The sequence below is a fragment of the Bombyx mandarina genome, chromosome 18, assembly GCF_030267445.1.
Source record: "Bombyx mandarina strain Sakado chromosome 18, ASM3026744v2".
NCBI lineage: Eukaryota > Metazoa > Arthropoda > Insecta > Lepidoptera > Bombycidae > Bombyx > Bombyx mandarina.
The window spans coordinates 9098788-9112497 of record NC_143224.1 but is presented as its reverse complement, the minus strand read 5'-3'; the positions used below and the strand labels follow the sequence as shown (position 1 = coordinate 9112497).

General features: G+C 42.3%; 2 protein-coding genes across 2 annotated transcripts in view; both read left to right on the top strand.

Annotated features, from left to right (window-relative positions):
- Positions 1 to 13710, top strand: part of LOC114240896 (uncharacterized) — a 173394-nt gene that overhangs the window by 28189 nt on the left and 131495 nt on the right. The gene's annotated exons all lie outside the window — the stretch shown is intronic.
- Positions 1 to 13710, top strand: part of LOC114240877 (uncharacterized) — a 33883-nt gene that overhangs the window by 799 nt on the left and 19374 nt on the right. The window lies entirely within an intron of this gene.

The window sequence follows — 13710 nt, the reverse complement described above, 5'->3', positions numbered from 1 at the left end:
TCCAAACTCTGCGGCTGTTGTGGACCTAAATACTCAATTACTGTTTGTTAAATTATTTATTATTAAAGTATTGAACACACCTTGATTTGCCATTCCGTTAGTATTTTCGAAAATGGAAACGCAAATGTTTTTGATAATCATGAATCAGTTTATTTTTGATACGCTTTTATTAACTTCAGACGTATGTAACTAGTCAGGTCATAAGTATTGTCACACAGTAAAAAACTTTTCTTTTAGAATGCTGGCCACAAAAAAGTTTATTGAATTCGAATTTCGAATTGTTCATGAAAATAAAAATGTATACTTTTAGAATTTTACTCATTTTTAAATATGGAGTGGACGCTTAAAGAAGACCGTGTTGCAGTTATTGCGTTGCATCGTTGCGGTTACGCGCCAATTCAAATTTTCAACATACTGAAAAATTTGAATACAACCAAAAGATTCGTTTATCGTACCATCAAACGATACAATGAAGACTCTAGTGTAGATGACAGGTCAAGAAGTGGTCGCCCTCGGTCTGTTAGGACTCCAGCAGTGATAAAAGCTGTGAAGGCGCGAATTCAAAGAAATTCCAAACGTAAGCAGAAACTGTTGGCCCTTCAGATGGGGTTAAGCAGAACCACGGTAAAAAGGGTGTTAAGTGAAGACTTAGGGCTTCGGGCATATCGAAGAAAAACAGGACATCGTTTGAATGCTCGTCTAATGGACCTGAGACTGAAGAGATGCCGCGGTTTGTTGAAGCGGTACGCGGGAAAAAAAATTCGGGAAATTCTTTTTTTGGATGAAAAAATTTTTACCGTAGAAGAGAGCTACAACAAACAAAATGATAAGGTGTATGCACACAGTAGTGAAGAAGCGAGCAACCGTATTCCGCGTGTCCAACGAGGTCATTTTCCATCCTCGCTCATGGTATGGTTGGGAGTTTCTTATTGGGGCTTAACAGAGGTACATTTTTGTGAGAAAGGTGTAAAAACGAATGCAGTTGTGTATCAAAATACGGTCCTGACGAACCTTGTGGAACCTGTTTCTCATACCGTGTTCAATAACAGGCACTGGGTATTCCAACAAGATTCGGCGCCAGCTCATAGAGCGAAGAGCACACAAGACTGGTTGGCGGCGCGTGAAATCGACTTCATCCGGCACGAAGACTGGCCCTCCTCCAGTCCAGATTTGAATCAGTTAGATTACAAGATATGGCAACACTTGGAGGAAAAGGCGTGCTCAAAGCCTCATCCCAATTTGGAGTCACTCAAGACATCCTTGATTAAGGCAGCCGCCGATATTGACATGGACTTCGTTCGTGCTGCGATAGACGACTGGCCGCGCAGATTGAAGGCCTGTATTCAAAATCACGGAGGTCATTTTGAATAAACTTTAGTGTCATAAGAATCTATGTTTTGTTAAGTTCATTTTGGTATATGAATGGTTACATAATGAATAAACTTGTTTCAATTATTTTACATTAAACATGTGACAGAATTTATTAACTGACTAGGTATGTTTGTAACGGAATCTTTGAACATGATTTTGAACCCCTTCAAAACGTCGGATTAACTCGAAATTTTGTATACTTATTAAGGACCGATGACAATTCAATATTAAATTTTTTTTTTTTTTTTTAAATGAGAAAAAATTGAAATCAAATGAAAAATAAAGAACAGTTTAAAAAACTATCAAAATACGCTTTTATAGAAAAACCCAACTAAAAAATAGAAAATAAATTTTAATAAATTTGAATTAATAATAGTGTAAGTTCATTGGGAGGGTTATGCCAGTAGTCACCACGCTTGGCAGGCGGGTTGGTGACCGCAGTACTATGTCCTTTCCTCAGGGCATGCTGCTGCCCATGTCCTGACTTGTTTGTATTTACAGACATAGCTTATTATGGATGGTTACACCGCCATCGGTCGGTCGCCAGGGCCTCGTCCGTTAGCTAGCAGGGTGCACCACGAGCAGGTGAGGTTGGCTATTGAGTAGCTGTGATGCCATTGCTACCCCTTACACCCCAGCGTTGGGCGTCCCCCTGCCCGTTGGACCGATGACTTGCGGCGATATGCTGGGAGAGATTGGATGCGGAAGGCGGAGGATCGTTCATTGTGGCGGACTATGGGAGAGGCCTACATCCAGCAGTGGATAGATACAGGCTGATGATGAATAGTGTAAGAAAAAATGATTTTATTGTAAAAAAGCGTATTTTGTTATTATAGTTTTTTTAAACGATTTAAAAAAAAACGATTTAAGCTGTCGTGACTTAAACGATACGACGCACAGTGTATCAAGCGATGCGATGTTACTACATTACCAATATTCCTTAGGGAATACGTATCATTTAATGAACATCTTCCACAAAGGAATGACATATAATAAAAATAAAATTATAATAAAAATAAAATTCACGAAGTTATCAATTTCGGTACCTCTCTTTTAATATGGCGTGTTCGTGAGTCTGCGCGGGTGGAATTATTATTAAATCTATTTCTATTGCCAAGTAAATAGTTCTCTAATCCGGTTCGAAGGATGGGAACTCCTGTTTTATAATAAAATTTGGGAGTTCGATCTGATTTCTAGTAGTATGGGTGGTGGCTCAGTTTTGTATTCTACCGACATCGAGAATCATTAATAACGGAAGGGAGGGTCATGAGTTTATTTTATTATACCGATAACTAAAAAGTTCTGAAAAAGATTACATTAAATTTGAACTGTTTGGTGTTTTATTCAATCCGGCTTGCCTTCTACGCGAGGGAGCGGCCGTGCTGAGAAGGTTCTAGAGTAAAGAGCCATTTAATAAGCAATATGAAGTATATATCGATGATTATAAAAGCGTTACTGTCATCCTGAAAATGCTGACCATTCTTATAATTGTAGTATTTCTTAAACTCTTACTAAACTTAAACTTAATTTCTTAAACTAGTATCTCTTAAATTCGGTATCTCTAAGTAGTATCTCTTAATTTAGCGGTAGGCAGCGGCTTGGCTCTGTCCCTGGCATTGTTGACGTCCACGAGCGACGGTAACCACTCACCATTAGGTGAGCTGCATGATCGTATCGCTATAAGGGCAATAATAAAAAAGCCACAGTAAAATAGTGTGCCAATACAAACCGTTTTTGAGTTTTTTTAAAAATAAGTGATAAAGACAAAAATAATTTTATCCCGATTGGACCTATTCGCAAAAGTCTCTCATAGTTTAAGTATCTTAGTTTTCCTTAACTTCACATTGGCTATATCCTGTGGTGTAATAGTGAGACGAGGGCCATCGATTCTCGGAGGCGCTGATCCACACCTCCGCAAAGTGTGTGACCTCACTGGCAATTTCGAAACTGGTTGAGGTGGTGGCACCATCAGGTGGGCCGTATGCTCGTCTGCCTGCTCGAGCAATAAAATAAAATATCGCTGTGAGCTGCTTAATGGGAGTTCTGGATTAAAATACACATTTCAAACCATTGCATGATTGTCGCATTAACTCGAGATGCGAGGTGCAAACAGCCCGCGATGTCACACGAGCCGTGGCGTGACTGGTAACGGTTCGTTCCGGTATCCGAACGCGCTTGCTTTAATTTCACCCTTAGCGGCGATCGGCCGTGTGATGTGACATACCCGGAGAATATGTACGTCCGAGATTATTGTTATTATCGGATGTTAAGCGTGAAGTCCGTTACCAGTTTCGCAAACGAGATTAGCATCTGTTTACTGTAATAACTGAGTATAATAATATGTATAATAATGGTTACTTCTTGTAAAGGAATAAGTTGGGTATCGGTAAACTTATATCTGCATTGTCATCATGCATGCTATATATTTAGTACAAATCAAGCATGAGTGATGAGCTTATGTGTAAATTATATGAAAATCACATGGGATGGTAAAATTGTTTTGTAGCAAAAATAAGTATGTATTCAAATCGACATGATAATTAGATCTTAGAAGAAAAAAAATCAAGGAATCCAAATCAATAACGGAGTCAATTGATGAGATTAACATTGTTTTAATCAACTGTATTGTTGTAGATTTGATGTGATTGTAGAGACCTTTCCATTTTTGTGTAGAATTAGATAGGCGCCCATATTTAACGGGTAAATATCTTTAGAATTATCGTATTTTATATTTAAATTTCGCGTCTTAATATTGGCACTAGTACCTATTTACTTTAAGGTGATTGTGGACAATGACTACCGCTCAATCTGAGACACATTTTATTCAGAACATTTTCAATATTCTCAATTCTCTATGCTTGATTCTGCATCCCGCATCCCGATGAGGATTTGATGTTAAGTGGTAACTGAAGCACGTGGATGTCTATATCCCAGTTTGTATAGTCATTATGCCAATTCGATTTGATTACATGATATTATTTCTTTATCGTAATCCGTGAATATGTGTGAAATACGTATTTAATTAGAAAAAAATGTATCTACATATTGAATTTTGAATATAGGAATGGTCGCATCGTTCAATACGAGTATCTATCTCACTTTGAAAATCCTAAATCAGTTGTTAAATGTTAAATTAAGGGCCAAATTTTATTTTTAATGTCATGACCATTAAAATTAGAAACTCATTTCTATCTATTCCTTATTAAAGACACGTAATTATAAAATCTACATTCAAGTAGTCAACAAATTAAAATGAATTTAAGACACTCGCTTAGGTTTTTAGAGGAAGTATTAATTAGGGTATAGTTCTTGAGTTAGGAAATCATTGGAGGTCGCATCCGTAGTTCCAAATGCTAGTACCTTTTAAATATAATATGTAAAACTTATTTAATAGTCTATCATGGAAATTGTTTGTTTGAGTGTTTATCACTTAACGTCAATTCGATATTTTTTTGTGACTTAATTTGCAAGTTTTGGAGGATATTATCCAAAGATTAACTGGGATTTTTTCTCATTCTTATAATACTACAAATACCTTATTTTACCTCACCTGGCCAACTTACTATGGAGCAGTAGGTGATCCAAGCCATAGTTAATATTATTAGAAGGGATAGTTAAGAAATCTGTGGCTTTTATTATTACGATGGTGGGCAATTTGTAGCTACTGTTTTTAGCTCTGACACGGTCGGTATACTTGGCGTTAGGGTTCCTACCGAAGGAGGAATTTTAGTACTCCATATAGGCATCGTTCCACTGGGCCAATGAGTATGACAATGGTTCTGTGACTTCAAAGGATTGATGAACTAGATTCCATTCGAAATTTTGACCTCGTCCAAAGGCGAGCAATTATGCTTTACTGAATATTAATTAAATTAAATAATAATTTCATGAACAATTTTAGGGAAGTTTAGAACGGAAGCGACGTCTAAAGCCTTGTCAGTTATTATGCAATGTTTACAGAGATTACGTTGCGTAATTCAATTAATTTAAACAATGACCGTAACTGAATTCGTTAGCTAATCGTCTTTTCTTGTTTGCGACCGTGAATGTGTTTCTGTTGTATTTGATTAAGGCTGTATATGTTATTTGTTGGCGGAAATAATATTGCCGAAAAGCTGCTGAGAAATTATGATTGAGAATTGCCAAAAATAGGTTTTATGGTTATAGAAAACGCATTTTAGATTTATAGGGCACAAAGAAACGTATTTATAAATAAAAGGGTTTTTTTTTTTATGGAAAACTAGATGGCAGTAAGAACAACACTGTAATGAAGATAACGAAATTTGTAAAAAGCGTTCAAAACGTCAAAAATAATAAATCTGAAGTTAAATTGTGAAAGTAATGTTAATTATGCTTGCGACTCGCGGAAACCGCGAAAAATACTTTGATGACGCGTTTTTATTGCCGCTTATTATAGATTTCAAAATAGAAGGTTCCGAATTTCAGTAAAAAAATTAAATAACAAAAAAAAAGTAACATATCGGCAGTAAAAGTTTATCCTATATACAGAGATATAGGTAATGTATAGAATAAGCTAATAGTAAGTAATCACTGTCGTTCTTGGACATCGCTAATACCAGGGGCATAGCTATACCTGTACCTATTATAGCCTACTACTACCTGGAGCCACTGCGGTCATCCACAGTGCGTTTCCAGAAGTCTTTTTTGCCACGTACCATCCGGCTATGGAATGAGCTCCCCTCCACGGTGTTTCCCGAGCGATATAACATGTCCTTCTTCAAACGAGGCTTGTGGAGAGTATTAAGCGGTAGGTAGCGGTTCTGCCCCTGGGATTGCTGAAGTCCATGGGCGACAGTAACCACTCACCATCAGGTGGGCCGTATGCTCGTCTGCCTACAAGGGCAATAAAAAGGTATAAGGTAGTGCTGTCCAATAGTATACAGGTATTAGTAGAGAACATGTTGTACCCATACTTTTGTACCCGGTACCTCCGATCTATATCTTTTAAGTTAACATCAGTATAGGGATGTTAAGTTGTCGAAAAGCATAGCCATCACAGCTTGAATGTCGTTATCCTAATAAAGAAACAACTTTGAAGTTTCAGTTGGGTTGGTATTTCTTACCTTGCTGGTACTTTATGGTAGAGATAGTCGGGATTCCAGTACTATTATTAGCTAACTGTCTACCTACAAGAAAAGCTATCGTGAATTAAATCAACTTTCAGTCGAGGAAAGATTGATAACACACGTGCGTAGATTCTTGCATTGAAAAGACATCAACGCGAGCGATAGGTTTACGCGTCGTCCTCTAAATCTGCCTTTAGAATCATTAATAGGCATAATGAATAATAAAAGTTTTCGATTGAACCGAAAGTAAGTTTTGATTGAGATCACAACTAGTTTGCTCATTTACTGGTGGTAGGATCTTTTGTGAGTCCGCACGGGTAGGCACCACCACCCTACCTATTTCTGCCGTGAAGCAGTAATGCATTTCGGTTTGAAGAGTGGTGCAGCCGTTGTAACTATACTGAGACCTTAGAACTTATATCTCAAGGTGGGTGGCGCATTTTCGTTGTAGATGTCTATGGGCTCCAGTAACCACTTAAGGCCAGGTGGCCGGTGAGTTCGTCCACCCATCTAAGCAATAAAAAATAACAAAAAAAGCCAGCCGTTTGGAGTTGTGAGATCGGCGTCAATTTTAATACGAATGGTATATTAAAATAGCTTAGTGTATTTCTCACCTTATTCTACTGCCCACCTTCAAATTACTGCTGAGTGAATGATGGCGAGTGTCTACGCAGGCCGACAATAGCTTGAGATCTGTGTTAGTGAGATATGGAAGCAATTATGAAGACGTTTTTAAGCTTCTATTAATTCATTTGTTATTACGTGTAAATCGCAGACGCTCGTTTCCGGCAACGCTTGTAAATTTGTGCGTGTTCTCGTGGAACTAACGGTGCTCTGGAGACGTGACATTAACATGTAAAATTACATAATTCTGTACAATACCGAAAATATCACCATTGTGAAGATATATTATTCGTCTATTATTTAGGGATGGTCTGCAACAGGTAAAGTAGTTCCAGTAGCCTGTTCCAAAATAACAGATTGTTCCAATATAACAGGATCGAGGAGCGTGATTGCTATAAATAGAATGACTAAAGAACCATCCAGTTTAATGCAATTTTCAGAGTCTGTAGACGTTGTAATAAGATCGAACACATAATTGTATTGCACAGTGGTTCTCTCGACTATAGATTGATAATATGTGGATTCATGGATGACAATATCTAATACTATATTCATGTGCCTATGCTATTGGCAACTTGAGCTCGTCCAGCCACCTAAGCAAAAAAAAAAGACTTTCGCATTGTAGAAACATGTGGACATACGTGGTAGTTGTATTTGTAATTTCTATTAATTCTCGTAATTATTATATTGAATGGTAATATAGTAAAAGGCGCGCAATATAGTAAGATCTCGCGGACGATCTCCAACACGATGGACCGACCTCATAAAATCTGTTACTCACTCCAACATAAATGTTTGCTCTCACTCTGCGAAACATCGTGCCACATGGCGTCGCATCGCGAGAGCATCGGTATCGCAGGATCCGACTGATGCATGACCACGACCACTCTGTCAAGAGTGTACGAATAGGAAGAAAAGGCGAGTTTTGAGCCTGTCTGGGTTCGTCTAAAAATTCTCACTTAAAATATTGTATAAATCATTTCGATGAAGAGTAATTTCTCTCTCATATCTAAATTTCGCTTGCATTCACAATGTGACTACCAAAAAGTAAGGCATTGTAAAGTAATAGTAAATTAAAGTATTAAGAAAGTATTATAAAATATATTTTTAATTTAACAAATGTGACGTCGAATAAATGCACTTCCATTTGGTCAGCAGATGCACGCCGGCGCAAATTGTAAGCCGATTGCGTTTCTCGAGATAACGGAGCCGATGTTTCGATCACGATTGATATCGATTATAACTTAGTTAACGACAGATCCGGCGTGATCTGGTACTGATTGATAGCGTTTACAATCACGAAATGATCAGGGAATGTTTGGCGTAACTAAGGCTACAAAATCTTATGTAGCCTTATGCTTGCATGCTTCTATTAGACTAAAATGTGTATGTGTAATGGAATCTTGCAATAACTTTTATTAAATTCAAGACTTTCGATTAACTTGAGAATGCACAAGTATCTTAAAGTAGTGTCAGAACGCTACTTGGGTATAGCGGCGCGACACGATTACCCTGTTATCGTGGCTGCCGCTAGTTATATATCCGACCTAGGCGACTGGGCAACGGAACACTGCTGTCGCCCGAAACATGGCTTTCCCCGGATCTACTCTCGGTGCTTTTAAGCTCTTCAAGTGCTGATCACCATCCTTGTCAAATTTGTCGATTACGACGAAGAGCTATACGAGCGAACTAGCCCATAAACACCGCACACTGAGTTTCTTGCCGGATTTTCTCAGTGGCTAGATTCTGCGAAGCACTGCTCTTGATAGGCTTAGTGTTAGTAAATTCTCTCAGATTGAGGCTCAGTGGGCTGTTTCTGTGCATTAATTCGCTCGGCGAACTCTCGAGGACGGTGACCGGTGCTTGAGAGGCCTAAAAGCACCGAGAGTAAATCCGGGTGATCCGACTAGATATGTTTGGGTGTCGGCGACTTAGCGTTGCCCCGTAGCGGTCGGATAAGAAATAGCCTCTAAGGCTATCAGCGTATAAGTATAGTAGAGAAGAAAAGAAAAATAATGTACACAAGTATCAAGTACCAATGAAAATATATTAATTTTATTACTGTAGCCCGATACCCTGACCAGAATCATATTAGATAATTTTATAAAAATTTGTTTCGTTTTTTTTCTTTCATAAATATTTCACTCACGTCAAACGGCTCTCGTAGCACGTAGACTTTTTTTTTTTTTTTTTTTTTATGATTGATGGATTACTGGTGGCCCGGAGGCCTTTCCAGTTTCACCAGGACAGGTGGGCGAGCAAAGGCTCAGCCAAGAGGGGTGGGATTTGCTAACAACTGCCCGAGCGCCTCCGAAGGAGACCTAACAACTCAAGAGCAATTGTTTCGCGAATGAATCTACTACCGGATCGGAATCGCGACCCGCTGAGAAGATCCGGCGAGAAACTCAGCGAGCTGATTCATGGGTTAGGTTGCACGGCGAACTCTTTGTCGAGTTCGACGAGTACGGTTACCGAGGTCCCTAAGCCTGCTCCTAGAGCTGAAGGCGTCTAGTGCAAAGGTTATTGGATCTGAGGGATCCGTAAGGACGTGTCTAGGGCGTCGACGGTGACTGGCTCCTGCATGATCAGGATTCGGGGAGTAGTCAGCGGCGGCTACGATAAGGCGATTATCATGACGCATAGCCTTATCGAAGTACCGTTCCGACGCTGACTTCATGTATTTCTGGATAGATTCGAGGCCCAGGTCGTCGTGTAGGTCAACGTTCCTCACGAACCACGGAGCTCCGACGGCTAACCTGCAAAAGCGGGATTGTAGAGATTGAAGGGTGTGTATGTGTGTGCGGGCCGCGTGAGCGAACACCACACTCGCGTAAGTCATGACGGGCCTTATGCAAGTTTTGTAAAGTGTCACCTTGTTCCGAAGGGACATTTTACTCCGCTTACAGATCATGGGGTAGAGTCTACCGAGAATAAACGCGGCACGGTCACGGACTGATTTTATATGCGGGCGGAATGTCATCGATGCATCCAGGGTAACGCCCAGGTACTTGACCTTCCTGGCCCAGGGTATGGATTGACTAAAGAGAGTAATCGGGGGTGTGAGATTCCTCCTCCTAATCCGGGAGGAAATCCGTGTGGAGCTTCCCCTCTGAAATAGCACCGCAGTACTTTTCGCTGGGTTGATGTCTATGCGCCATTTTCGGAACCACTGTCCTAGGGCTAGGGCTGCGCTCTGAAGCTTCTTCGCGATTAGGGACTTGTTTCTACTGGAATAGTAAACAGTCGTGTCGTCGGCGAATAAAGCTAAATGGGTCGGCGGCGACCGGGGAATATCGTTAACGAATAAGCTAAATAGGAGGGGTGAGAGGACAGAGCCTTGCGGGACTCCAGCTGTGAGAGGTCGTGGGGAGGAGCGGGTTCCCTCGACTCGATATCGAAAAGAGCGGTTCGACAAGAAGTCCCGTATGATGAGCACGAGACTATCCGGCACGCCCATGTTGAATAGTTTGAAAATCAAACCGTTGTGCCAGACTTTGTCGAACGCTTTTGCGACGTCGAAGAAGAGAGCTCCCGTGTATAACGGTTTTGGTCGATTAAGCCCCACAAGAATGTGCTCCGTGAGGCGGTGCACCTGTTGAACGCATGAGTGATTTGTACGGAATCCGAATTGTTCATCGATGAGAATGCCCTTGGATGAGACGAAGTCTCTGAGGCGTTTGTAGAGCAGACGCTCATACAGTTTGCCTAGAGACATGAGGAGGCTAATCGGGCGGTAGCTCGTCGGATGATTTTTTGGTTTACCGGGTTTATGTATGCCGATAACGTCCGCTTCTTTCCACACCGCGGGAAAGATACAGTTCGCCATAGCGGCATTGAAAATAGATGCCAACATCACGATGAGTTGGACGGGTAGAAGTTTAATAACGCGGTTGGATATACCGTCGGAACCGGGAGCCTTGCGAGGACGTAGGTCTTTGATCAAGTCTTTAACTTCCATCGGGGTGACGGGTGGTAACGCGTCCGAGGGTGGCAAGGAGACTCTGCGTTCTACTTCACTGTCTACAAATTCTACATGAACAGGGTCCACGGATTGAGTGCTGGGCGTGCACTGGGTTTGCAATGTATCGGCCAGCAGCTCTGCTTTTTCATCATCATCGAACGTCGCGAGTCGGCCTGAGGGGCCTACGAGGGGGGGCATAGTTACTACCGTATCCGATTTGAGAGTACGAGCTAAGCGGTAGTAAGACCTTTGAGAGGGCGCGAGTCTTTCTAAGAAATCAGACCATCTGGCATCTCGGACTTCGGCGATGCGAGACTTTACGTCGCGTTGTAGGGCACGCATTCGAATACGATTTTCCGCGGTAGGATACCTGTCGTAGGCGCGTATCGAGGCGTTCTTAGCTCTAAAAAGTTCCCTAATATCGTCGGACAATTTGAAGCGGCGAAGGAAGTCCTCCGCTACAACTTGTTTCGATGACCTATCTAATGTCGAGGTGATGTGTGACGTTAAGATGTCTATGGCTTCAGCGGTATCCTGAGGAGACGAGGTAGAGTCTGGGTTAAGCGGGAGCGATGGTGGATCAGATTCAGCCAGGCTGATGCCCAGCGTGTGCCAATCCACCACAGTCCTCGTGACGGGAACGGAATCGGGAGCGCGACCGAGCTTCATAACGACGGGACGGTGGTCTGAATCTAACTCTGAAACTACTTCGATCGAGTGTAAGCGCAGAGTTACGTTTTTTAATAACGCTATGTCGAGTATATCCGGGCGATGCGCGATATTTAGCGGGTAGTGAGTCGGGGTTAGCGGAGCGACGATATCGAAGGCGAGATCATCGACTAACGCGTCAAGCCGCCTGCCATTCGGGGTTGTAGTGTGTGAGTTCCACCTGATGTGTTTACAATTTAGGTCGCCCGCCAGAATGACAGAGCTCCCCATGCCGAGCAGCGCCTCGATATCACTGCTTAGAACGATCTTATCCGGTGGAAGATAAACGGACGCGATAACGATCGGCGCGTGTCCCGTCAGTGAGATTCGGCACACTGATGCTTCGATATTAGCGAGCGCGGGAGGATCGAGCGGGACGCAATGCAGGGCTCTTCTATAGTAAATGACGGTACCACCACCACGAGCAGAGAGCCTGTCGTTCCTGACCATGTTATAGTTCGCGATTTTAGGGTCACGGCGCGCGGGCTTAAGTAGGGTCTCCTGCACTAAAAAGATATCAATTTGATGGTCACGCAAAAAGTCAGAAACCTGATCACGTTGATTTGCGAGACCGTAAGCGTTAAAAAATCCTATCGTTACGGATAGGGGCTTTATTCTACTTATATACGCCATTGATTACCGGCGGAGTGAGGGGAGGACGTACGTATTTAATGACGCGTATACGTCGGCGTATTCTTGCACAACGGCGATAAAGTGTTGTGCAGTGGAGGCAGCGCGAATGGCGTCGCCCAAAGCGTTAACGCGCTCAAAGTTGATCGACTGAAAGAAGTCGATCGCTAAAGCGAGATTGTCGGACGCGGTCGGAGGGCAAGTCGCGGGAGAGGGACGAGTCGCGGGGGCGGGACGAATCGCGGAGGAGGGAGTTGTAGCCGTGTTCGTGTACGGCAGCGGTTTCGCCCAGGCCGAGACACTGGGCACCGGCGCCGAAACGAACGCTGGCTTAGCCTGCGACACAGAGGGTGCCGAGGCTTTGATGTCTGGGCCGGAAGCTCGGAGGCGGTTTTGGCGGGCGACGCGTCGATTTATTTTAGGGGCTCGGGGGCATCCGCGGTAATTTGCGGGGTGACCCTGTGTTCGACACAGGACGCAGCTAGGCGGTTCCGTCGCGGTTTTTTGATCGCGAGTGCATAGGGCCGTGGCGTGATCGCCTAAGCACTTGACGCATCGGGGGCGCGCGTGACAGTTACGGGAAGAATGCCCGTATAATTGGCAGTTATGGCACTGGCTAGGTGTGCCTTTCTTGTGTGGGGTTTCGACTGCGATTCCGGAAAGGCTACAGACCGTTCGGATGTTGAATATTTGCTTACCCTCGGGGGTAGGCTGGAGGGCGACGAGAACCATATTATATGGCTCCCTTCCGCGGCCTGTATGCATGCGGTGTACGGAGTTAACCGGTAGGCCTTGTTCGAGAAGGTCGGCCTTAACGAGCTCGGCATCCAACTCTTTAGGGATGCACGTAGACTCTGATAAGTCGAATATACGTATATTACGTCCAGTTCTCATTTGAAGTAGAACAACGACTATTTCGTCATTCCGAGCCGAATGCATAAATATATAATATAAAAATATATGTATAAATATACATATGCTAAATATATGCTGAGTGGTGAATTTTAATTGTGGTTACTTGTAAAATGACTATTATTAATTAGATACGTTTCAGAAAAAGTCTTGAACGTTTTTAGTATGAGTTAATACTTGTAAAGTCTATATATATAGGTTATTTATTTTTTTAGCCTCAAAACTTTACACTTTCTACTTAGTTTGCAGTCTGTTTACTTTTATTTATGATTACAACAAAATAACGAGGTTGAGAAATATATTTTGTTGCTCGTAAATTCATTGGTTCATTGGATGAAGGTTTACAGGGGATACGGTCTGTCGCCGGCCTCAGAAAGGTCACTGACAGCCGAACTATATTACCCGAAGAGAGCAGAT